We start from the raw sequence: 25,352 nt of genomic DNA, 5'->3' as shown, positions 1-25,352 counted from the left end.
TGGGAGGCCCATAGAGTATAATATTCGTTTAACCTCCCGTAGCCAAGGAATCTTCTGTGCACCCCATAGAGCCCTAACCTCACCTAGTTCTTGGGCAAACAAGCTAAGCTCTTGGCTCGTCCAGAGGCGGCGCCAAAGAGCTATAAGGCGATATTGAGCCATCTCGTCCAGAGGTCTACAACCCAAATCTAAGAGCAATGGTGTTATGGGGGAAGATTGGGGGAGCCCCACTAGATTCCTAAGAAACTTATTCTGAGCACTAATAAGAGCCGGCAACCCTTTGTGTCCCCAAATATCCGCACCATAAAGGGTAGCAGCATTCACCTTGGCCTCATATATTTTTAGCACCGGTGCGATGCGTTTTGTCAGGGTTTTTTTCTGCTCCTTTAACAGACATCCTGTGAGGCGGACAAATTTAAGAGTTAGCACCTCTAGCTGGGGTTTCCAGGTTAATTGATGGTCCAAGGTCACGCCCAAATAAGACATGACTTTAACCTGTTCTATTGGGACACCCTCTAATGTAAATGAACTGGAGATGGGTTTATTTTTGTTAAAAGTCATAAATTTAGTCTTATCAGCATTGATCTGGAGGTCGTTTGTGGCACAAAATTCAGAAAATCTATTTAAAGCAGCCTGTAGGCCGCTTCGAGTCCTTGAAAGGAGCAGGGTGTCATCAGCGAATATTAACATGGGATACTTTGACCCCCCCAGGATAGGTGCATCAGTATTAGTATCTTTAAAAAATGCAACTACCCGGTTAATAAACAGGAGAAACAAGGTAGGGGCCAGCACACAACCCTGCCGGACACCTCGTTCGACAGGGAAGCTAGTGGTCACCTGACCCTGATTGCCCCATCTTACATGTGCAAAGTTGTCCTCATGAAGGCGCCTGACCAGATCTAATAGCTCAGGAGGAAATTCCATATCTCTCAAGGCATCCCAGAGTTTAGCTCTGGGAACCAGGTCGAACGCCGACCGAAGGTCGACAAAAGCAGCGTAAATGATACCACCGCCCAGAAGGACTACCTTCCAATAGATCATGGTCAGACGAAACACCTGATCAAGGGTACTGGTGCCTGATCTAAACCCTGCCTGCATGGGGGAGAGTATGTTGTTTTGCTCCATCCACCCCTGGATTCTAGCAAGGGCCATTCGTGAGACCACTTTCTGCATGGTGTCGATCAAGCTAATAGGACGATAATTTTTAGGTGAAGATCGATCCCCTTTCTTAAAAACCGGAATGATCTCAGCCCCTTTCCAGGACTGAGGTATCCTTTCCCCGGCTGTAATAGAGTTTGCTAGAATAGTTATGTAGGGGACCCACAGATCTAAGTTCAATTTAAAAAGGTCAGCTGGGATGGCATCAATGCCAGGTGCTTTCCCAGACTGAATCGAGCCTAGTGCATGCTCCGTGTCCGATCTACTAAAGATAAGTTTATCCCCATATGAGGCTGATATGGACCCTGATAAGGGACTTTCTGCCAATTGAGGGGCATTTAGGTTAATGAATTGGGCAGAGAAAAATTTAACCCAATCTGCTGCAGAGACATGGTTTTCAGGAGATAGTGTGTCCGTACCCCTGCCCCGCCTAACTGTCTCCCAGAACTTAGTTTGGTTGGAATTCTCACATGCATGGAGGAGGTCCAACCAATATGAGTCGTCCCAGTCTCTTTTTGCCTCCCAGATGGTACGTTTATATACCTGCCTTGCTGCCCTAATATCAAGTGTGTTTCTAGATTTGACAGCTGCAATAAGGGTGCCATGGGATTCTCTACATTTTTTGTTATACCAACCCTTCGGTTGAATTGCCTTCTTTTTACGGCACGGCCTAGTAAGTAATTCCTTGATGGCCGCAAAGCATGCCTCGTGGAGGTCAACATTGCGGGAATTGGGCATGTCAATGGCGGAGGGTGCTATCATTTTATCTTTGGTTTGTAGGACCAATTCTTCAATCTGATTAACAAGCTCATGGTCAGCTGTCACTCTGGTCCATTTGACCCGCCTTCTGTTGTCACATAAGGTGAGGTCAGATGTGAGACAATCTGATTCCACCTGAGGGGGCCCTAGTCCTGGGACCATAAGTGATAATGAGAGAGGATTATGATCACTCTCCGGCCTGGTGTCAATAGTCATGTCTGTTACTGAAGCCCAAGCTTCGATATTGATTAATATGTAATCAATACGACTAGTGCAGGACCCATTATCAAAAGTTGGCTTTCCCTCCTTATCAGAAATGCTACGACCATTGACTGCGCGGAGGCCCCATTCTAGGCAGAACCCAAACCAGTTAAGGGCAGCCTCTGTTCCCTTAACGCCCTTAGTAATTGATAACGGGGGGATCTTCCAAATGAGATCTTCTTTTAAGCAGACATCCTCGGCAAGGTTTATGATCGGTTCAAATGAGCAGTTCAAGTCACCAGCTACTATTGTAAGCTGGTCGTTTTTGTGCTCATTTAAAAGATCTTCCAGATCATTAATGATAGGTTGTTTCCGACCACCCTGACAGCCTCTAGCATAGATATTGATAATGATTAGATCCGTGCAGTTCTCTTTGCTTAAGGATATGCAAAGAAGGTCTGGATTCGTCCCCTCTAATTCTTTAACAGTGAAACAGTTTTTCCTTAGCCATATGGTAAGACCACCCGAAGCCCTGCCCTTCATTCCCTGTACAGCTGGTTTATAGAAGTTTAGGTAGCCAGATCTGAACAATGGGGCAACTGACCAGGTTTCCTGGAAGAGGATGATATCATGGGATAAGATATAATCTACCCAATCATCATCCTCAAGGCGGCCCCGAAGCCCCGCTATATTCCATGAAGCTATTTTGATTTCATTTACAGAATTATTAATGTTGCAGGTTACAGGATTATTGGTGTTACAAGTTACTGATGAAACTGAGATCGCGACCTCAGTCAGGGGGGGGATAGTGGCATTAACAGGTGTTATCTGTTGTACAACTGGTAACGTGAAACAGGCTACACTAGTTCCTTTTGTGGAGTTCATGTTAGGGTCTACCATCTTCCTTATTGGAGTCGCCACCCCGAGTCAGTCGACCTCCTCAAGGCAACCAAACATATTAGATGTCGGAGCACCCTGCCACCAAGCACTGTGACTGGGTCCCCCAATTCTAAAACCCCTATTCCCAGACTTTTGTACCGTTGTCCATGCCCCACCCATCCTATGCTGATTCCTAGGGGGGTAAAAAAAAGTGAGGGGTCTAACTACAACAGTATGATCGTCTTTGCTAGGGACCCATGAGGAGAGGTGGCGTGCAGTGTGGGGATCAGCAAAAGTCACCACAATGCAGTCACCCATGATAGATTTGTGGCTCGATGCAAAACCCATGGTACTCTGCGCACCATGAGTACATGGCTTCTCTGGTGGTTAGGGAGCTGTCTATTTGTTTCGAGCCAGTGTATTACTTTGTTCTTGAGGGACCAATGGTCCTCTTTCGCTAATGGGCCAAGGATAGGTACACCGGCCAAAACTATAACATAAGGAGTAGCTTCCGGTGGTAAGTCGATATAGCCCCCGCGGAAGTTGGGTCTGTTTGGATCAGGAGCAGGAGGTGGCTGGGTATTAAGGGTTTGCAAGTTGGATTGCAGATCAGCTAGGGGCACAGGTTTAGGACATACAGTGGTCTGCTGGGAATATGAGTCAGCCCCAGCACGAGAGACAGTGTGCTTAGGTTTGACTAGCGCTGGAACATCTTTAGCAGGGCCAGACCTAGCTTTTGGGGTGGGGATGATAATATTCCCGATTTGAGTGCGGGGTTTAGGTATAGGTACAGGTTTGGGCCCTAGGGAGGGAGGATCAGATGCTCCTACTTCTAACGGTTGTGGGGGTGCCTCTCTCTGTGAAAATCTTGCTTCCATCTGCTTGAGACTAAGGCTGGCCAGTGTAACAATAGTCCTATCCATCTCAAGCAGATGATTTTCCATTCTGGAAAGTTTGAGTTCCAGGGGGGTAAGTAACTTCTTAAGAGTATCCCAAACCGTTTGTACGAATTCCTCATCGCCCCTCTTGTCCCTCCCGTCCTCACTCAATCTTCCCTCCCTTACGCCATCTTTGCTTAAGCCAGATAGGCATGCAACCTGTTCAACCCCCCCATTTCCCACCAGAACATGGTTAGTGACACTTGCATGCAGATCTATATAGGAGTTATCTGTGTAGGGTTTATCACTTGCTGCCTCAGGAACAGGTGCACCCAATTGTCGGCGGCAATTAAAAAACTGGGCTCTCGCAATTTTTGCCTTTTTACGGGCAAATGCAGATCTAGCCAGGTTTTTCTTTTGCCGCAGTGCCATTTTTTTAACATTTTTGTTATCCTTCGTAACCGCCCTAGGCATCTTACTTATTTCTTGCGGCCTAACACCGGCTACACAATTGGGTGGCACTTCCTCCTCCGGGGGGTTTGGTGAAAGATCCTCTACTTGATCACATGGTGACAAAGATGGGCGGTGATGTATATCTGCCTGTGTGAGCAAGGAGCGAGGGCCTACTGTACGCTCTGGGGTGAGTGCAGAGGCAAATTTGCCTAATGAAGATTTCTTCGAGGAAGCAATGGTTAGGGACAATTTCCGAGCAGCATCCAACTCCAGGGAAACCCTATGTTGCATTTTTGTAATTTCGGCATCTATAGCCAAATTAGTCTTTGTTAAAAAGTCATCCAAAGTCCCATTAGATTTACTGGCCCCCCTAGCAGTGTTGCTGCGTGTTACGCGTGTACACATAGTGGACAAGGTGAAAATAAGCCACAATTAGCAGAATACACGCTCACCGCTAGTGAAGGAGGTAGCAAAGGTGCAGCCAAGGGACGTGGCCCAGCCCAACCCTCTAAGACCTCGAACGGCCTCAAACGGCCCGCTCTTAGCCCGGTCTTCGCCCCCGGTCTTCGCTCCCGCGCGCTCCCGCGCAGCGGAGGCGCTGCTTCTTAAATTAAAATAGGGCAATGGGCGTTGCCGGCAGGGAGAGCGGCCACAGGTGTTGCACGCAGGGACTCCTGGGCAATGGAGTCCCTGCTCGCCTGCTCGCAGCCCTGCCGGATGACCAAGGTGGCTGATGGATTTTTGGGCTCCCCCTGAGACCCTCGCAGAGTGTCCTTCACCGCAGCGGGACCCGCGCAGCGGGTCCGGCAAGTCGTAGGCCGTTAATCCTGAGCCTGGTACTGGCGGTAAAAGCAGTGGGACTGAGTCGCCTCCTTCAATCCTCCGCAGGCCGTTCTGTGCAAATGTTTCCCGATTCAGCACGGGAAGTGCTGCAGTTTTGAGCCGCTGTCAGGGGGCGTTGCCGGCAGGGAGAGCGGCCACAGGTGTTGCACGCAGGGACTCCTGGGCAATGGAGTCCCTGCTCGCCTGCTCGCAGCCCTGCCGGATGACCAAGGTGGCTGATGGATTTTTGGGCTCCCCCTGAGACCCTCGCAGAGTGTCCTTCACCGCAGCGGGACCCGGCAAGTCGTAGGCCGTTAATCCTGAGCCTGGTACTGGCGGTAAAAGCAGTGGGACTGAGTCGCCTCCTTCAATCCTCCGCAGGCCGTTCTGTGCAAAGGTTTCCCCATGCTTCATCATTGGGCAGATCCTCATTGGACCGGCATTGCAGTGCTCAACAGGCCCAGCAAAGGGGCTCTTTGCCGGAGTTGTTTTCATTTTGCCAATGTCAAAAGTGAGGTGTGGTAGAGAGATATGTGAATGGAAGTGAATAGATTTCAAAGAAGGTGCAATAAAAAATAACTACAGGAGCCCAAAACAATATTTTAATTGCTTGGTTCCTTTGTTATGGTTAAAAACCTTGATTCGGGTGAGAGATGGATATAATGGTCCACTCCAGCACATGATAGTGTTTGTAAGGCAATGGAGGGTCAACACGGTTCATGCCAGTTACTGTCTAAAAGATCATGGCATTTCAACAGGAACAATAATCTTTATCCACGCACACATGTATAATGCAACTTCAAGAAAAGACCAAATCACAAAGCATTAGGGACTTATGTTGTGCGGGCCACAATGGATGCTAACTAGCATACCGAAGGTCAGTAGTCACTGATCGCGTCTAGCGGCCGACCTACCCCTTGTTCTGCTACCCCAAACATTCAGGCAAATACACAAATTGCTGCATGTCTGCAATCATGAGAAGCACATACATTTCTACTTTTCCTTACCTTTATTAAAAAACATTTCTGTTTTACAGAAGTTCTCATCCTTTTTGCATGCGGTCCTTTTCATACACGCAAAGGGGATCAGGGGGTCACTGCATGTATAGCACTCCAAAGAATATGCTGAAAAATTAAAAGAGACAGAACCAGTGTGAGACATCTGTATGCCAGTTTGTATGCCTATGTCATGACTGGAAATATGTTAGAAATAGGTCTCTGGTGAGGTATAAATGGGTTAAGTGTTGGCCAAAATGTATTAGTGAAAATGTGCAATTAGTTGAACCTGCCAATTTTTCTATCCCAATTGCCAGCAAAGGAAAATCCAGTAATTTGCACTGCCGGAAATGCTGTCTATGGTTACCAATAGCCTTTTTCAACACCAAAGAAGTTGGTTTCAACCAATATAATTGTTCTCCCTACAACCTATGTCAGCTTGAAATGTATCTTTATTACATTTGTTGCAGGGTGCTTAACCAAATTTGGTTCAAATTCAAGTAAAGCACAAAATAATTCAGCCAATCTGGTTTCGGGTTCGAGGAATGTCTCATCACTTCAACAAAAAAAACATTAGACTTGCTCACACAGAGTCCATCTCAGGGAAGGAATGGCTGGAAGTACTTGCAGAGTTTGAGACGGTCTGGAGTGATACTGGCTTGCTTGGAGAATGCCCTAGTTGATGGTGCCTGTACTATAAACTACATTTTCCTGCAGGAAATGAACTCTCATAGAGTTTGGAGATATGGAGGCCATCCTGAATATCTAGGTATTTTTGACACATGGCCCATGGTGTCTTTACAAGGCAATTATGACACTATAGCCATAACTTTGCGAGGTGAGTGTAGGATTTCTTTTGCAAAGAAGAAAACGCTACTTACCCTACGTAACTCCTTTTCTGGTAGAAATTCTATCTAACCCAATATTTCTCACCATGTGATTTTCCCCCAGGCACCAGACTTGTTGGGCAAATATTTGATAGCAATTCCCTCGTGCATAACTACATGGTGTCATAAGGCTACATGCAGAATTCATCCCTGCCTCGAACCTGCCTCGAACATGAGGCTACTACCTCTTCAAAACCTTAATGTGTTGACTTCAGTTTCTTTCTGATCCCTATCTGTGCAGTCTAACATGGAGCCCATCGAAACTAAAATATGGTAATGTGCAGATCACTGGCTTAGAATCGTTTAAATGGATTGTATAAGCCCATTCCAACAAAAGGGGACTAGTTTGAGTCAGTTAGGAATTTGCAGTAAATAGATACCAGGACCGGCATTACTGAAAGGAACCAATGTGTTCTTCTGATAGAAAATTTTAACCGCAGATTCCCCTGCTTGTGAATAGAGACCAAGGTAGTACCAACTCAGATGGTGTGTCTGTGGAATGACTCATGTCTGTAAGTCCTGCAAAACAGATTGGATGAGGTGCCCTGCCAGACCTGGCTATGCTGCCAATAATGCTTTGTGAATGTGTCCACGTAGCAACCTGGCAGATGTCTAATCGTGGCAGAACAATTGCCAGTGCAGTGATGACAGGCTTTTCTCTGGTTCAGTGAGTGTGCAAGCCTGCGGAAAGCTGTTTCTCAGCTAACCCATAGCAGAGCTAAATGCATAGAACAATCCATGGAGAGATATTTATCCTTTGCACTGCTTCTCCCATTTAAGCAACGGAGAAAACCAGAAACAGAAACAATTCACTTTTCAGATGGTGTTCACCGGTCCAATTGTAAATACAGAGTGCCTTTTTGGATTAAGCTGATAGAGCCATTCTTCTTGCTTGCATGAAGCGGGTGTGACATAGCAAGCCAGCAAGGTGATGGATTGCTCATTATTGAAGGGTGCAACTACGTTAAACAGGAATGCCGCTGTCGGCCAGAAGACATGAGCCCGCTTGTACCACCTGTCATGTTCCACCAGCAGGTTGCAGGAAGGCATGAGACCAAGACGCTTCAGAGTCACTCTCACTGCAACCCAGGTCAAAGGCTGAATCATCATGATCATAGCCCGAAGCCCTGGATTCATTGTGTGGAGGGAAGGCTTGGGAAAGCTCCCAGATTGCTCCAATAAAGGGGAGCCATTGGAATGAGTTAGGTGTGACGTTGACACATTGGTGGGAAGGTCCAATACTATCCAGGGGTCAGCTTGTGTCTGGAATAATTTAAGGTGAGTCCATCTTCAGTAGCCAGTCATCAAGGTACGGGAAGACTGGTATTCCCAACCTGCGCAGAATGGCTGCAAACAACAACTCTGTGAATCCCTGAAGTCTGCTGGCAAGTCCAAAAAGAAGCACAGTGAACTGAAAGTTCTCTTGGCCAACATGAAACCGCATGCAGCTTTTGTGGGAGTGCAGGGCAGATCTGTGGAACTAAGCATCTTGCAAATCCAATGCCACTATCCTTTCTCATAGGTCCCTGACAGACAGAACGTTGGCCAGTATGAGCGTTCTGAACTTGTGCTTCTGGAGAAGGGCAGAGATCGAGGATTGGGCAGTTAAGTGTTTCCGGCAACAGAAAATAACAGGAATAACAACCAGGCCAGATCTCTGATTCCAGCAACCATTATATTGCCACTTGGCCAAGAGAGCTCAAGCTGTGAATAGGCGTATAGACAAGAGGTCCTATTGGAGGTGGTGTGATGTAGGTGATATATCGGGAGGATGTGACAGGAAAGGTATACTTGCAATTTTTCACTCAGGGAGGTAGAATTTGATGTAGCCTACCACTGGGAGATCATGTGCTGCAGAGGACAAGTTAAAGCATTTTTCCGTAAGCCGTGGTGGGGGTTGCAGGGTTTGGGTAGAGTGTTGCCCCTAGGGGCCTGGATGCTGTTTGCTTGTCTTCAAGCCTCTGCCTCAAAAGGATTGAGATGCCTGTTGCTGCTGAGATAAGTGCTGATGTTGCCTCTCCTGATAGCCTCTGCCTAGCACTTGGAAGGGGAGTTTCTTTGGAGATTAGCCAAGCAGAAGGAGCTAGGCCTAGATAGCAAGCAGTAACTTTGCTCTCTTTAAACCATTCTAAGGCTTAATTCACTTCTGCTACTCTGCTACCAACAGCTTAAAGATATTAAAGAGTACTTCCATTAGAGATTGATTGGCATCAGAAGAAAGTGAATTCAGGCATAGCAGTCATTCCTGTCGAGGGGAATTCAAGTGTCTTTGCTATCCTATTACCATTACCATGTACCTACCACTGGCCCTCATATCCTCAAGTATGTGGGCATTGGTGAAGGTGGTGAAGGATGGGAGAGTGTATCACTCCTGCTTGACTCAGAGTACGAGTTTTTCCTTTCTGACATGAAACCAGTCAGATATTAACAAATTGTTTAAAGTTCTTGCTCTCAGTTTGATAACAAGTTGACTTTGTAGGTAGTTAAGGAGATGGGCCCTTTTTCCTTTCTGGACTGTTGTTATAGTAATCAAGCCTATTGGGTATGTTGCACTGAGTGTAGGACACCAGGTCTTTTTCTCCTTCCAAAATGGTAAAAACTCAATATGTGAAGATTGCATCTGCCCAACACTGTTGCGGGAAAGAAACCACCCGACCATATATTGCCGGTTCCGACACCATAATTTGGATGCAACCACAGATAGTGCAGTCAGAAACATGCATTTTCCAATAGGAGCTTGTGAGGCAGGCTGAAAACACCCATTGATAAACGGAAGTTTTGTAAACATCCCCGTGCCTGCCACACTTTGCAGTAATGTGGAGGACCAAATGAGAATGGGACAGAGGGGAAGGGACCCTGCTAGGGACCCCCAAATGTCAGTTTCCGAAAGGCAATTCATGTCGGAAAGCCAACATGAATTGGCTGTTGGAAACCAACATCGTTATCTTGATGCCATCCTTAAGGGATTATAAGGAGTTCCTGACTGACCGACAGACTCCTTAAGCACATATGAAAACATCGGTCAGTCCCTCCGACTGCTGCTTTCGACTGCATGCATCGTAATGCACTGTCCGAACTGCGGAAGCAAATGTTCGATGTGCATCCAACAAGCTGTCGGTTGGGCTCCAAACACTATCGTAATTAAGCCCTGAGTGTTTGGATCAGGTGTATTCATTTTTCTGCAATTCCCTGTCTAGAGGACAGGTAAGACGTTTGACAAGCCCTACTTGTGTGAGGTTAATGTGTTTTACTTGTGAATGACATGATTAAATAGGATCAGTGCTTAATTTTTAAAAAAGAGCTAGAAGCCCAAAGCTTTTCATACCACCCTGCTGCCATTGCTGTCAAGTGCCAGTGTTGCTGCATACCACATTTCGATAGTCTTGTTCCATCTGATAACTCCTTTTGCTGCAAGCCTACATGTATTGTCTCTTTATCTCACTCTTGGATGTTCTTGTTTATGCCTTCTTTCAGGCTTTGCCTCTAGTTTCCTATCTCTCTTCCATATTTATTCTCTCTTTGATGCTATTCTCTCTCTACCACTGTGTCAAAGTCTGATGATGGTCTCTAAAATGATTTATGATGCCTGCCACCTAGACCGCTGACACTATTTAAGCACTCTACCTACTTTCGGATCATTCCTGTGCTATTAGAGTGTACTCGGCAAACAGAGAAAGGTCACACAAAGGCATATTAAAGTGTGTTCACTGGGTGGCATGCATTTTTCAGTCATTGAGGTTCAGAAGCTCTCACCCAGATGTCAAAGTAACTCCCCCTGTTTAAATATGAAATGGACTGATGCTGATACTGCAACGTTAGGATTCCTGGAATCAAGGTAGAGGAAATGGCAGCTCTTGTGGTGCTCGGTGGGAAGAGCTATAGTTCAGCAGATGTATGTTTCTATTCAGATGACTAATTCACTGACATGATTGGGGCTTCAGGGTCTTGGAACTCTTAATTGAAATTCTGATGGTGAGTGAATTTGAGACTAGAGGAGCAATGGTAAGGAGACTCATAGATTTTGCAACAAAGAGACATCAGACAGGTTATGGTGTCCAATCACTCTAAAGGTAAGAGTTTTTGGGAGAAGACCTAGATAACTAAAGTGTTGCTACTAGAAGAGGGGATATGCTGACAGTAGAGGCATTGGTAAAGTATATGCCAAGCTAGAGATTGTACAGTCTGGCAGAAGACTGGAAAGCAAAGTGGTTTATTCTGTTGGCAGGGAGCTGTGGCTATTACATGACTGGACGATACAGTAGGGAATAAAGTGAAAACCTATACATCTGAAGGAAAATGGAGGTCGATAAATGTAAGAAAGGCTACAATGATGATATGAAGGAATGTACTGGTAATATGGCAGGCTCGCTGAGGTCAAATGAATACAATGTTGGAGTGCCTCCCATGCTACTACTATAGCAGAATTGGCATCACTTCTGAATGAAAACGGAGTGTCTGACCACTCTTTTTTATTCTGGAATTCAAACAAAATATTTAAAATCGAGGAGCAGAAACATTAAGTTTGAAATATTTTTGATGCAGAAACAACATGTGCAGAAATATCGTTATTAATATAAATTTTAATATAAGGAATATTGATGTCAAAAATGACTTTATTTTAAATATCGATGTTAAACACATCTATCTTGTTAATATGATGTTAAAAATATCTATGTTGTTAATATCGTTGACACAAAAATCATTGTTAAAATGTTTTGTTTATTATTTTGATATGTTTTAGTATATATTTTAATTGTATATGCTGTATATTGTTTGTATAAATATTATTAATGTTTATTAATATAGTTTATACATTTTGTGGCCCTATTATGATGTCAATCATCTCGGGTCGGCGGTCCAAAACCCCAATTATGATACAACTGCACACGGAGCACTTGAAAACTCCCATTTTGCTAAGGGAGCTTGTGGTGAGGGCGGAAACTGACCGCAGCACAAGAGCCCATAAAGAAATGGGAGTTTGTGTAAATCCCTGCACCATGTGGCAGGCACATCACGTTGAGTTCCCTGCCACACAGTGCAGGGGTTTTCAATAGGGCACCATAGGTGTCCCCTCAGCTCCCAACAGCCTAAAGAAGTAGGGAGGCCCTGCTTGGAGCCCCCAAAGCCACTTTCTGACTGGCTTTCCATGTCAGAAAGCCCAAAATGGAAAGCCTGTCAGAAATCTACAACATAATCCTGACAGCTGTTCCGACTAGCCGACAGGTTCCTTGAACTCGTCAGAGGTCAATCAGATTGACCAGCCAGTTTCAAATATGACCGCCCTCATTGTAATACAGTGGTCGCATTTGAAACTTGAATGTCAGATGGAAAGCGTATGACCTGCGGTCGGAGGCTTTCCAATCAACATCCAAATTAGTCCCTTTTAGTTGTTTTTAAATTACATTTATTAGTTAATTTGTGTTTTAGTGCAGTAGTGGGTTTTTGGGTTTATAGGAGTAGAGCGTTTGAAGTAATTTATTTATAATTAATAATCAATCAATATCAATTATTTAATTGATAATTAATTATGTTAATTGTATAATTATCTTTTTTAATTGTGTTAAGCTTTAGGTGCAGTTTTGTAGGGGTATAGGATGGGAAGTAATTTAATTATATATTACTTAATAATTAACTCTTAATTATTATTCATTATTTATTTGATAATTAATTAAGTAAATTGCATAATTAACTTACTTGTTTGCTAATACTTTTGATTTGGGCTGTGGTTTTTGTAGAGGTAAAAGGGGTGAATGAAATTAATTATAATAATTAATCATTAATGTTATCAATTATTATTTAATTGATACTTATTTAATTGTCTAGTTAAGAATGTGTTTAAATGATATATGAGGTGTGGGTTGTTGTGTTTGTAGGGGTAAAGGGTGGGCAGTTATTAAAATATAATTAAATGATATTAAATTAAATTATAGCTTTCCCTACTGTTGCAATGACTGGAGTGGAAATAGTAAATTGTTGCCCCTACTGAGTCCAGTGTTTTCCCTACTGTTGCACTGACTGAAGTGGGAATTCTAACTTTTACCTCCCTGCAATCCAACACTTTCTCTACTGTTGTATCAACTAGAGTGGAAATAGTACAATGAGTGGGAATAGTAATATGAGTAAATGTTAACCCTCCGCAATCCAACACTTTTCCTACTGTTGCACAGACTGGAGTGCGAATGATAAATGTTACCCCTCTGCAATCCAACACTTTCCCTACTGTTGCAGTGATTGGAGTGAGAATACTGATTTTTACCCCTCCCGAATCCAACGCTTTCCCTACTGTTGCACAGACTGAAGCAGTAATAGTACAATTTACCCCTCCTGAGTCTAATGATTTCCCAGAAATTGGAGTGGGAATAGTATATGTATTATTCATACAATTGTATAGTTTCTTATATTGTTTAAATTTATATTATGATTTTTGTAGTGGTTCATTATATGTCTTATAATATAATATATTCATAAATATGTATTTGTTATGTTTTAAAGGTTTACAATAAATGTGTATATTGTAACAAATTATAATTATTATTTTAATAATATATTTAGAAAAAATATTTTTAAATAAACCTACGAATATATATGAGTTGTTTTAATAAGTTTAAAATGTATATATCATCATCAACATTAATATGTATTTATTCAAATTGTATTACTCTATATTTATTGTTTAGTATGTTTAACTATATTTATAATAACAAACAATATTTTTATTTTCAATATTAGTGTATAGCAATATATTAGTAAAAACAATTCTGTTATTTACATTATAAATAGGAAAATGATATTTTTGTGATCAATCTTTTTGACTTGATATTTATGTCCCACGATATTTGTGGTTTTGCTGTTTTGTCAGTGAAGCATTCATTTACTTTGTACATCTCCATGCTTCCTGATTTATATCCTAACCCCACATACAGAAGACCCTGTACATGACTCCGCAAATTCATCAGAGTTACAAAAAAAACCTGCAAAATGCTGCAGAGTTCTGCCAACAATTGGAAAAAAGGACATCGTGTTGCTTGTGCTGTGCTTTAGCGCCAGTAGCTTCTTCCACACTTTCCTACACAAAAATAATCTTTAGAGGCACATCCCTCTTTCTATATGTGGTGCAAAACAGTTCTACTAAACATTCTGTCATGGATGATGGCGCATAATTAAGTGTGGGCAGAGTTGGCGGAGTGTCACTACATGGAGTTCCGTGGAGTTGAAAAAAACTCCGCTCACCTCCCAATACAATAAAAATGTAAAAAGAAGGAAATAAACACTTACCTTCTCTGGCATCTCCAAACTGCCCTTCTCCTCACAGTGGTTTCTCCTCCTCGCCATCCGCCATTCTCGCCGGTCACAAATCCATACGTTGTACATCTTGCAAGGAATGTGCAAATGAGGAAGGCAGCCAAGGGACGCCAGAGCAGGTAAATGTTCATTTCCTTCTCTTTTTTGGGTGTGGGTGCAGCGGCTAACTCTGCTCTGCAGTGGAGTCATAGTTTTTGCCTTAACTTTACATTACCGAGTGCGGAGTTGGCAACACTCGACAAACTCTGCTGGCAGAGTGGAGCTCACCACCCAGGCTTACTCATAATCTCAAACCGAACCCCCTTGAAACAGGATTTCTTTTCATTACACCTCTGCATAAATCCACCCCAGTCCTGACTTAGTTAATCTCACTAAATATCCTAAACTTCAAACTCCTGCACATTGACTGCACAAAATCTCAGTGCTTTAAGAAAGTCAACATGCAAACCCACTTTTCTGTCAAGCAAAAGATGTCCAACATCAGCTCAGACTTCTCAATAGCTTCAAGCCCTTCAATCCTAAAGGGCACTTTCCATCAATAGTTCTTGCAACTAGGATACCTCTGTATTAACTGATATGCCAGATACACAGGGGCAGATTTAGGTTAACTGGCGCATCCCCAGGGATGCGCCAGTTAATGTGCGCCACAGTGTGCCACAGCTCCGCCACCCATGGTGCGCCGCATTTACAATGCGGCGCACCATGGGGCAAAAACGGCACAGATGCGTGACGCATTTATGCCGTAAAGGCGGCGCATTGCTGGAGTTGCGTCGCAAGCGCGACGCAGCTCCAGCAAGGCTCAGGGGTGCCCTATCTGACCAATGCTGCATCAAGACCTACGCCTGCTTCAAGCAGGCGCAGGCTTTTGACGCAGCATTGGCCTGAAAGTGACTGAGTGAAATCTTACAGATTTCACTCAGCCACTTTTGCGAGGCGCACCTGCCCCGGAACGCCCACCCTGCGCCGGAACGCCCACAAGCGGCGCAGGGCCTTACAACGTGACGCATCTGCCTAGATGCGTCACGTTGTAAATCGTTCGTAGGGATGCGCCACGTTTACGCCGCCTTGCGTGACGCAACAGCGGCGTAAACGTGGCGCAAGGGCCTCATAAATCTGCCCCACAGTGTTTTTTACTGAAAGCAGCCCTCCACACTTCAACCTAGCTAGGCTCAGAAATCAAACACTTGGAACAATACTCCTGTTCAGGAAAACAACAAACACTGACACTGGACCTGAAACAATAATATACAGCTAAACCCAGCACCTAATTTGTGGAAAAGAATAGGTGTCTGGGCCTTTGTAAGGAATCTACTGCAGCGTGTACCACCCACTGCTCCTGTCAATGCTGCCAAAGACAGGACGAACTAAACTACAAACCCAATACGCTCCTACAAGTGTGAAAATGCAGACCATTCTGGACCCCAAATCATAAAAATGGCTAGGGCAGCATGCATTAGTCATTTTAATGTAGAATAATAAACAACCTGTCCAAATTAAGCACTGGATAAGCCCATTTCACAACTGCCCTCGGTGAAACAAACAACTTCTTTACTTAGGCTACTGAACTCTCAGATGATATTTCAAAATTTGAAATCTGTAAAAATGCATGGCTGTCCTTTTAAAAAAATATATAGCCTATCCTTTTAGGCTACTGACCCTACTTACTGCTATATGCCTGGTAGTATGAAACTGATGCTAATTTAACTCGTTAAGCCCTCTAACATCCTTGGAATGTAGTAGATACTATATAAAATCCCTAAAATAGGCACATAAATAAAATAGGTCATCCAGCTCTGAGAGGCTGTAATAGTGAAAAACTGCTTCTTACATAGTTCTCTATCACTTGTACCTATAATCCCAGATTTTACAAAAACACAATGCCACACTTGTTATTCAGCTAAGCAGGATGAAAGATTGAGTGGGCTTGATTGTTCTAACAATGGTTTTTGCAAGACTGCTATATTAACCTACTGAGCTGTATTATTGTTACTAGACCAACATTTCATTCCTGTTGGAGAACTTACCTAGTCTAAAAAGCATGGCTGCAGCTAGAAGTGTACCCCAGAGCACTTTCATTTCTTCAATAGGATGAGGTTGCTCAGATGGAATCCAGTCGTTGAGTGATGTTTTTATATAGTATCACAGTGTGCTAGCACACCAACTTGTGAAGGTACCTGGCGGAGGCAAGTTTTATGGCTCTTAGATTGCCTTCAGTAAACAATCATGTGTGCCTTCCGGGAGGCAGGTAGAGGTTCTAACGTATGCCAGAAACTGATAAATTGGCTATAGGTAAGGGCGTGGTGAAAGGTAGGAGCTTGCATTAGAAAGGGAGAACAAGTAATTTGAAGAATAAATATAAATCTGCTAAAAGGTTTTAGACTTTAGGTTTTATTTAGACATTCTTCTTAGAAAAATACAGACCATTTGTTCATGTTTTAGAATTCTGTTGTTGTTTGTAGCGGGCATTGGAATAATATTTTTATTAAAATCTTCTGTGCCTTTTTTTCATTTAGTCTAGAAAATATAAGGATCACATTGTACAGTTTACACAGTGTTAAAAAACTATTCTTGATTTTTATATTTTAAGTTTTAATTTAAAAAAGATGATAATATCAGGTGTTGCTAATTTTCCCAAACTTGAAATCGCCTTTACATATACGTAGAGACCATGGGCCATATGTACCAAGCTCCCGTTTTGCGATTCTCAATTTGCGATTTTTCGCGAATCGCATTTTGAAAATCGCAAAACTGTATGTATATAATAAATCGCAAAATAGTGATTCCGTAAAAATCGCTATTTTCATTGCGACATCCCAAATTATGATTCCTTATTTAAAAAAATCGCAATTTTGCGAAATTCGCAAATCTGAGAATCGGAAACTCAGGTGCAGCTTGATGACATCACAACCAGGAAGTGTGACTACCCATGCTACCCCTGAGTTTCTAAAGCACAGTCAGAGAGAAGGAGTGGTGGTGATGGAACTCAGCAGTGCTTCAAACAATGAAAGACACTGGAGACATGGCCAGCCAGGACAAACAGCAGCAGGGAAAAGCACAGAAGAAGAGAACACAAAAGTTTTCAGAAACTGAGCTGGAGGTCCTCATCCAGGAAATGGTGATAAGCCATGAGCACCTCTTTGGAAAAAAATCACTCCGGGTGCCTGGGACATGCAAGCTGCGGATTTGGTTAGATATCCAGCGCAAAGTAAACGCTGTTGGTGTCACACACAGAAGCGTGGAAGATTTAAGGAAGCGCTGGTACGATATGTTTGATTTGCTCAAACGCTCCGTCCATCATCCCCTTTTTTATCGCTTTGTTCGCCCTAAGTGTGGCAGGGTATGCTCAGACGTGAGTCCCTTGCTCACTTGGCCACTGGATTCAAGATAGCCTGGCTGATGAGGATTATGAATCCGAAACCGGTCCCAGGATGCTTGTTTCCGGTCCAGGGAAGACATGGCTTGGCAGTTCGGGCTGGACTGTTCCCATGAGGCACAGGGTCAGACTGATTTGCATATGGCCATGTCTGAACTGGGGTGGCTGAGTGAGCTAAAGAATGGTGATGGATTAAACCCAGATCAGTTGACTGGGGGTGAGTGTTTGATTTGCTCAAACGCTCCGTCCATCATCCCCTTTTGTATCGCTTTGTTCGTCCTAAGTGTGGCAGGGTATGCTCAGACGTGAGTCCCTTGCTTACTTGGCCACTGGATTCAAGATAGCCTGGCTGATGAGGATTATGAATCCGAAACCAGTCCAAGGATGCTTGTTTCCGGTCCAGGGAAGATATGGCTTGGCAGTTCGGGCTGGACTGTTCCCAAGAGGCACAGGGTCAGACTGATTTGCATATGGCCATGTCTGAACTGGGGTGGCTGAGTGAGCTAAAGAATGGTGATGGATTAAACCCAGATCAGTTGACTGGGGGTGAGTGTTTGATTTGCTCAAACGCTCCATCCATCATCCCCTTTTGTATCGCTTTGTTTGCCCTAAGTGTGGCAGGGTATGCTCAGACGTGAGTCCCTTGCTCACTTGGCCACTGGATTCAAGATAGCCTGGCTGATGAGGATTATGAATCCGAAACCGGTCCCAGGTTGCTTGTTTCCGGTCCAGGGAAGACATGGCTTGGCAGTTCGGGCTGGACTGTTCCCATGAGGCACAGGGTCAGACTGATTTGCATATGGCCATGTCTGAACTGGGGTGGCTGAGTGAGCTAAAGAATGGTGATGGATTAAACCCAGATCAGTTGACTGGGGGAGAGTGTTTGATTTGCTCAAACACTCTGTCCATCATCCCCTTTTGTATCGCTTTGTTCGCCCTAAGTGTGGCAGGGTATGCTCAGACGTGAGTCCCTTGCTCACTTGGCCACAGGATTCAAGATAGCCTGGCTGATGGGGATTATGAATCCGAAACCGGTCCCAGGATGCTAGTTTCCGGTCCAGGGAAGACATGGCTTGGCAGTTCGGGCTTGACTGTTCCCATAAGGCACAGGGTCAGACTGATTTGCATATGGCCATGTCTGAACTGGGGTGGCTGAGTGAGCTAAAGAATGGTGATGGATTAAACCCAGATCAGTTGACTGGGGGTGAGTGTTTGATTTGCTCAAACGCTCCGTCCATCATCCCCTTTTGTATCGGTACGATATGCACCAGCGCTCCAAGGAGAAGGTGGCTGCCAGGTTGGAGCAGTCCAAGAAGACTTGTGGAGGGACCTCCACTGCCACTGACTCCACACCTCTAGAGGAACTGGTTGAGGGGACCCTGCTTCCATAGAGCATAATGGGCTTGGCCTTCCTGGACAGCTCTGACCCCCCTGTACCAGGACAAGGTAAGAAGCATGCCATCACACCCCTGATACCCTCCAACTACCCCCACACACCCAGGAGGGGCCTAGGGTAGGATAAGACTAAAAGTCCAGTGCAGGTACACAAGCACCCACAGCAATGCATTATGGGAGATGTAGTCACATGCACATTACAGTGGTGCAGTTACACCCAGCCAGTCCGCAACAGCATGTGCACATCAGGAAAGGCAAATACAAGATACATGTAATCCCAAATAGTGATATTTAATACATTACAAGTGCAAGTCAGAACAGAAAATTAATGTGTCCTTTTACGTCCACAGGACCATCTGTGACACAGGCAACAGTCACTGGAAGACAGGACGATTCCCCTAACCCACAGGCAGCAGGGCAAGAGGAGGAAACAGAGGAGGAGGACAGCCCAGTAATACCTCCGAAACACCACAAGCGGAATGTAGTGCCACCACTGCCCCTATTGGAGGATGAAGGCCAGGACACCGATGGCGATGTCCAACCAGTCCCAACACAGTGAGAGCAACAACACCGTGCACGTGCTGATCCGATCCCGCCAGTTCCAACCAGACGCAGGGCACGTGCATCCACCAGTGCAGCAGACCCAGGAGAGGACACAATGTTCGCCGGACTGGAGGGGCACATGTTGCAAGTACAGCGCCTGCAGGCAAAAAACATAAAATCACTACAGAGGCAAATCAGGGTTGGCTTCATGGACATGACGGGTGCCCTGGAGGAACTCTGTGCGGAACTAAACCAGATTGTGCTGCTAGGCGCAGGAAGAAGCAGCACCTAGATCTGTACACCCGCGCGGTGAACCCCCTGTCCTCAGCAACAAATGTGTTATCAAGGGGCAGCATCTGTAAGCAGTGTGAGGTAGCACACAACAGCCAGGACATGGCAAGGGCCCTGGTACAAGTCACATCTGCTGTAGATGAGCTGCGGACAGCTCACACTACTGGGCCACGAGTCCTAACTCCCACAGATGAGGACGCACAATCAGGCAGGAGCAGCATCACCCCACCGCTCCCCATGGATAGGCGCCGTAGTGGGCGTAACAGTAGGCCTACTGGGACAAGGGAGGAGGGCACTGTGCGACCCCAAACAAGGGCTCCGACCCGACAGCGCCGCATTTGAGGTGCACTAACTTAGACCACTAGATTGGTGCAGCAACCCACTTTACATGGACACTTGCTCCTGATCAAACAATTGCACTGTGACAGTAACATGTGCTGGACATTGGGAGATACATTGTGTGGTACTCAGGCTCTGTGCCGTCATTCATCCTGAAGTTAAGGAAATAAAACACAGTCTCACAACTGATATTTAGCATTGTGTCATATTTTCTTACCTAGACATAGTTGTGTGTTATCTCATCTTGCCTCTGGCGCCCAGCAGCTGTACCAATTACACCGGCTGGCATGCATCCTGGAGATGGCCCCTCCTCATCTGATGAATCTGATTCACTGAGCTCCACCGGTGTGCCTTTCTTGGAGACAATGTTGTGCAGCATGGCACATGCTACCACTATCTTGCAACAGGTCTGGGGGCTGTATTGTAGTGCCTCTCCACTCGTATGTAGGCATCTGAATCCGCTCTTGAGTATCCCGAAGGTCCGCTCAATGGCGCCTCTGGTTGGATGGATTCAGGTAGGGAGTCAGTATGAACTCACAGACTGCATACACACTGTCACCTGTGGGGTGGGAGGAATATGGTTAAACAACGTCCTGCACATGCTATCCTTAACTAGTGTGTCCTCTGTACAAATACATTTACCTAGTAGATATCTCTCACCAAACTACCCACTTGTGAGTCGACGGTGTATCCTACAGTGGCGGAAGATGAAAGCGTTGTACGTGCTGCCTGGGTATTTTGCGACAATGTCGTTGATGATGTGTTTGGCATTACACACCACCTGTATGTTCAGGGAATGGTAGAATATGCGATTCCTGAACACATACTCATTCTGGGAGGGGGCGGAGGATATGGCGACATGTGTCCCATCTATACATCCAATGCGATTATCGCAAATTGAAAATCGCAGTTTAGGAATTTGCATGTATATTCGCAGAATTATTGTTTCCCAACTTTGGGAATCGCTAATTTTGCGATTCCTTATGTTACCCTTTGTGAACATGTCACATACATCGCGTTTTGCGAATTTTACTTTCAAACGCTGTTTTTTGCGAATCGCAGCATTTGCAAATACAATTTAGTTTCATACATATGGCCCCAAATCACTAGAATATTGGCAAATTAGTACCCTACTGACTGGGCACAACTCTGCCTGAACAATGCACCAGCTTGCCCAGCTTCCTCTCTGTGAGGGCTTTTCGACAGCAATCGTCTTTCTTTCTTTATTCTTGCATAGCGAACAGACTTTGAGATAACCCCACAGAGTGCATAAGGGCTAGAATAGAAAACAGACTAAAGCATCTGTTAAAATCCTTAAAAGAATTATGGTGAAACAATGTGGAGCTGGGCATAGTATTCCTTATGGTGTTTATTTGTCTTGATATTTCCTATTTCGGTTGTTGCACAATTTTTCTGTTACATGCTTTCTGCTGGTAAATATATGCTTTTGTATATCCAGGGTTCCAAAGGGCACATAATGTGTCTAAATATTATGCACATAGATTTGAAGAACTAGGACATCTTCTCTTGGAGAATTAACACATTGATGTATTGAATGTAATATTGCCTATTTTATTTGTGTGGTGTCGCCAAAGACCAGCACCCCTACTCAGAAAATTGTTCTGTCACCACTTCTAGAACTTGCAATAACATTCAACAATCAAACACGTTATGTGAATAGACAAATGGGTAAAGTTCTTGCCAGCTACAGGAAGTTTAGTGTGCTTAAATGAAACATTAAGCACCAGATGTAGGTAAAAATCTTTTACCGATTCTAAAATACCGACTCATACCGAAACGGTATTTCAGAATCGGAAAATGAGATGTAGGTAAAAAATAGGTAAAAATTACCGATTCGGAATCACTCGGTATCTGAAATCGGTATTTACCGAATCTGTATTCTCCGACTCGGTAAATTCCGAATCGGTAAAACCCATACATTCCAATGGACCCATGCCCCATAGGAATGAATGGCTTTTACCGATTCGGAATTTACCGAATCGGAAAATACCGAATCGGAAATTTGAAACTGACGAACATGCGAGCCTGTGAACCAATGAGGAACACCAACCACACCCAAAACCAAAGTTACAGTGGAATCAACCAATCAGAATCAAGCACCCCTCCCCAGTACCTGGGAGTGGCCACACCCATGCAGGTGCAGAAACCAACAGTCAGGAGAGCAGGAGGACAGACTGAGGAGCAGGCTTCCCTGAGCTTACCTGTACAGCACCATGGAGAGTCAGGATGGACAGAGGGATGCTGCTGAGAGCAGAAGAAAATTGAAATTCAGCCCTGAAGAACTGCAAGTGCTTGTTGCAGAGGTTGTCAGACATTACAGCAAGATTTTTGGTAAACAATCACTGCATGTTGCAGAGTCCATCAAGCGCACTACCTGGATTGACATACAAGCAAAGGTAAATGCCATTGGTGTCACCCACCGTGAAATAGACGATTTAAAAAAAAGGTGGTATGACCTTCGCATCATTACCAAAAAGAAACTAGCTTCCCACCGAAAAGAAGCTGCAGCAACAGGGGGAGGAAGAAACCGAGCACCACGACTCACCGACATTGAGGAGCTGATGGAATCCACCCTTGAGCCTGAATCCATCCATGGCATTGGGGACGTTGACAGCTCCGCAAGAGCTGCAAAGAAACAAGGTAAGATGCATGTACATTGTCATTAACCCATTTACCTATTCCCCTTCCACACTCTGTGTGCCTACATCACACTCCAGAACAGGTTTTACTAATGCCCAGCAATGCATAATGGGAGATGTAGTCATAGGTAGATACCTCTATGCAGTCAGCATACCATACAGCAAGGGATGCAACACACTACTAGCATAAGCACATGAGGTACAGGCAAATGTGTGATAGTAGTGTGTTTAATCAAGAGACACAGGTAAACTACTCCACTGACACAATGTCCATGTCTGTCCACAGGAGAGTCTTCGCACAGCACAGCAAAGGATAGGGAGAAGAGGAGAGAAGGAGCTGGTTCCAGCACAGTACACGGAGGGAAGGACACAGAGCAGGCAGCCAAGTCACCTGAGGATACAACACCACCACAGCCTCAGTCCCCTCTTTTGTTTGAGAGTCAGGAGTCAGGAGCGGCTGCACAGTCCCCCACCCCGACAACTCCGTCCCCTGTGCTTGAAAGGGCAAGGCGTCTTGATGTGCCCCCTCCCCGCATACTGGAAACATCTGAGGAGGAAGAGGATGAGGGTGACATGGCCATCAATCCACTAGAGTCAGCCAACGCTGAGCAGCAGCCCACTCCCAGAGCTGTGCGGGCCTGTGTCCGAGGACGAAGGTCACGGGAGGCAGCTGAAGAGCATCACGGTCAGGGGGTCTTCAGCGGTCTGGAGGCCACCATGGTCAAAGTACAGCACCTGCAGGCGAAAGCAATGATGGGTGTTCATAGGCAGGCACGCACCACCAACAACAAGCTGGATGAAATAGGCAAGGGCATAGGAGACATTTCTGAGAGCATGCAATTGCTGGCATCTGGCATTACAGACATGACTCAGTGCATGACTGTCCTGTGCGACAAGTTGGACAGGGACCATTTGGAGAGGCGTAAGGCCCATATGGATGTGCGGCAGCAGACAAAAGCCCTAAACAGATTTGCAACTACAACCTCCCTGCTGTGCAGACGGTCAGTGGCGATGCAGGATGCTATTGTTCAATGCTGCACCAATTTATCTGTGGGGATGGGCAGAGTGACCTCTGCCATGGAGCTTATGCTCGCACAACAGACTGCCACTCGAGGCGACATGTGTGGCTGAAAGTGAGGAGTCCACCAGCAGGAGTGGCGCAAGCACTCCTGTCCCTGAAATACGCAGGAGTGGCAGGCATCATTCGACAGAGACAGGCCGCACCGAAAGCCAAGACACACAGCCACATCAGTCCCACCCTGTAATCCGTGGACGTAAACATTGACTATGCCCTCCACCCAAAGGACAGGTCACGGTGGTGTTAACTGTGACCACCCAGTCATGGACATTGATATTTCGTGTAACCATTGTGTGATATCATTGCACTTGCGTAGTAAAAAATTAAACTACGTACGTCATAATCTTAGCCTTTCTGTGTCTCATTACTCACTCAGAAATATTGCTGTGTGACCTCTGCCCGTCTTAGTCTCCCATCTGTAGCTGGTGCTGCTACTGTACCATGGGGCTCAGCCAGTTCTGTGTCATCATCAATGTCCTCATGATGTGTGATCTCCACCTCTGTGCCTTCCTTGGTGGCGAGATTGTGTAACATTGCACAGGTCGCAATGATTTTGCAGCACAGGATTGGAGTGTACTGGCGTGCCCCTCCACTCTTGTGGAGGCAGCGAAACCTGCTCTTGAGTAGTCCAAATGTGCGCTCTACAACGTTGCGTGTGGACCGGTGAGCCACATTGTACCGCCTTTCACTCCTGGTGGATGGGTTGAGGTAGGGGGTGAGCACAAAGGACCGCAGGGCATATGCACTGTCGCCTAGAGGGGAGAAAGATTGACATTAGTTGCATGTACATGATACATTTATCTCATGTGAGTGTCAGGGTGTGTAAATGTCATTTACCTAGCAGGTATCCATTTCCAAATTCGCCAGCAACTAGGCGTGTGTATATTCTGCTATTCTGGAATATGTACGAATCATGGGTACTCCCAGGGAATTTCGCAACGATGTCTGGGATGATATTGCCAGCGCTGCATATGACCTGTACATTGATGGAGTGCGTTGACTTGCGGTTCCTGTATATGTGTTCTGTGGCTGCAGGTGGATAGAGTGGTACGTGGTTGCCATCTATGCAGCCAATCACGTGAGGGAAGTGTGCCAGTTGATAGAAATCAGTCTTTGTTTTTGCAAGTTCCGCAGGTGTGTCAGGGAATGAAATATAATGCTCCATCCTCTGCATCATGGCGTCAAGGAACCTCCTGAAGAAGCGGGACAGGCAGCTCTGGGACACACACACACTGCAGCTATCACACTCTGGTAGCTCCCGGAGGCAAGCAGGTGTAAGCTACACAGCACCTGCACATGGGGTGGGATGGCGTGGGCCCTGGGTGTTGGGTGCTCCAGG

At 45.3% G+C, this 25,352-nt stretch overlaps 2 long non-coding RNA genes across 2 annotated transcripts in view; one reads left to right on the top strand and one right to left on the bottom strand.

The window, feature by feature from the left end:
* The window catches only part of LOC144827056 (uncharacterized), a 159,106-nt gene extending 137,339 nt beyond the window's left edge, over positions 1-21,767 (bottom strand). Inside the window, exons 1-2 of the long non-coding RNA XR_013610002.1 lie at positions 20,493-21,767; positions 6,158-6,274 (exon numbers count right to left, since the gene is read on the bottom strand). This is a non-coding gene — a long non-coding RNA (uncharacterized LOC144827056). The remainder of the gene's footprint in view (positions 1-6,157; positions 6,275-20,492) is intronic.
* The window catches only part of LOC144827055 (uncharacterized), a 732,152-nt gene that overhangs the window by 69,069 nt on the left and 637,731 nt on the right, over positions 1-25,352 (top strand). The gene's annotated exons all lie outside the window — the stretch shown is intronic.

Source organism: Lissotriton helveticus, chromosome 4_1 (assembly GCF_964261635.1).
Source record: "Lissotriton helveticus chromosome 4_1, aLisHel1.1, whole genome shotgun sequence".
Lineage (NCBI taxonomy): Eukaryota > Metazoa > Chordata > Amphibia > Caudata > Salamandridae > Lissotriton > Lissotriton helveticus.
This window is presented reverse-complemented; position numbering and strand designations above follow the sequence as displayed.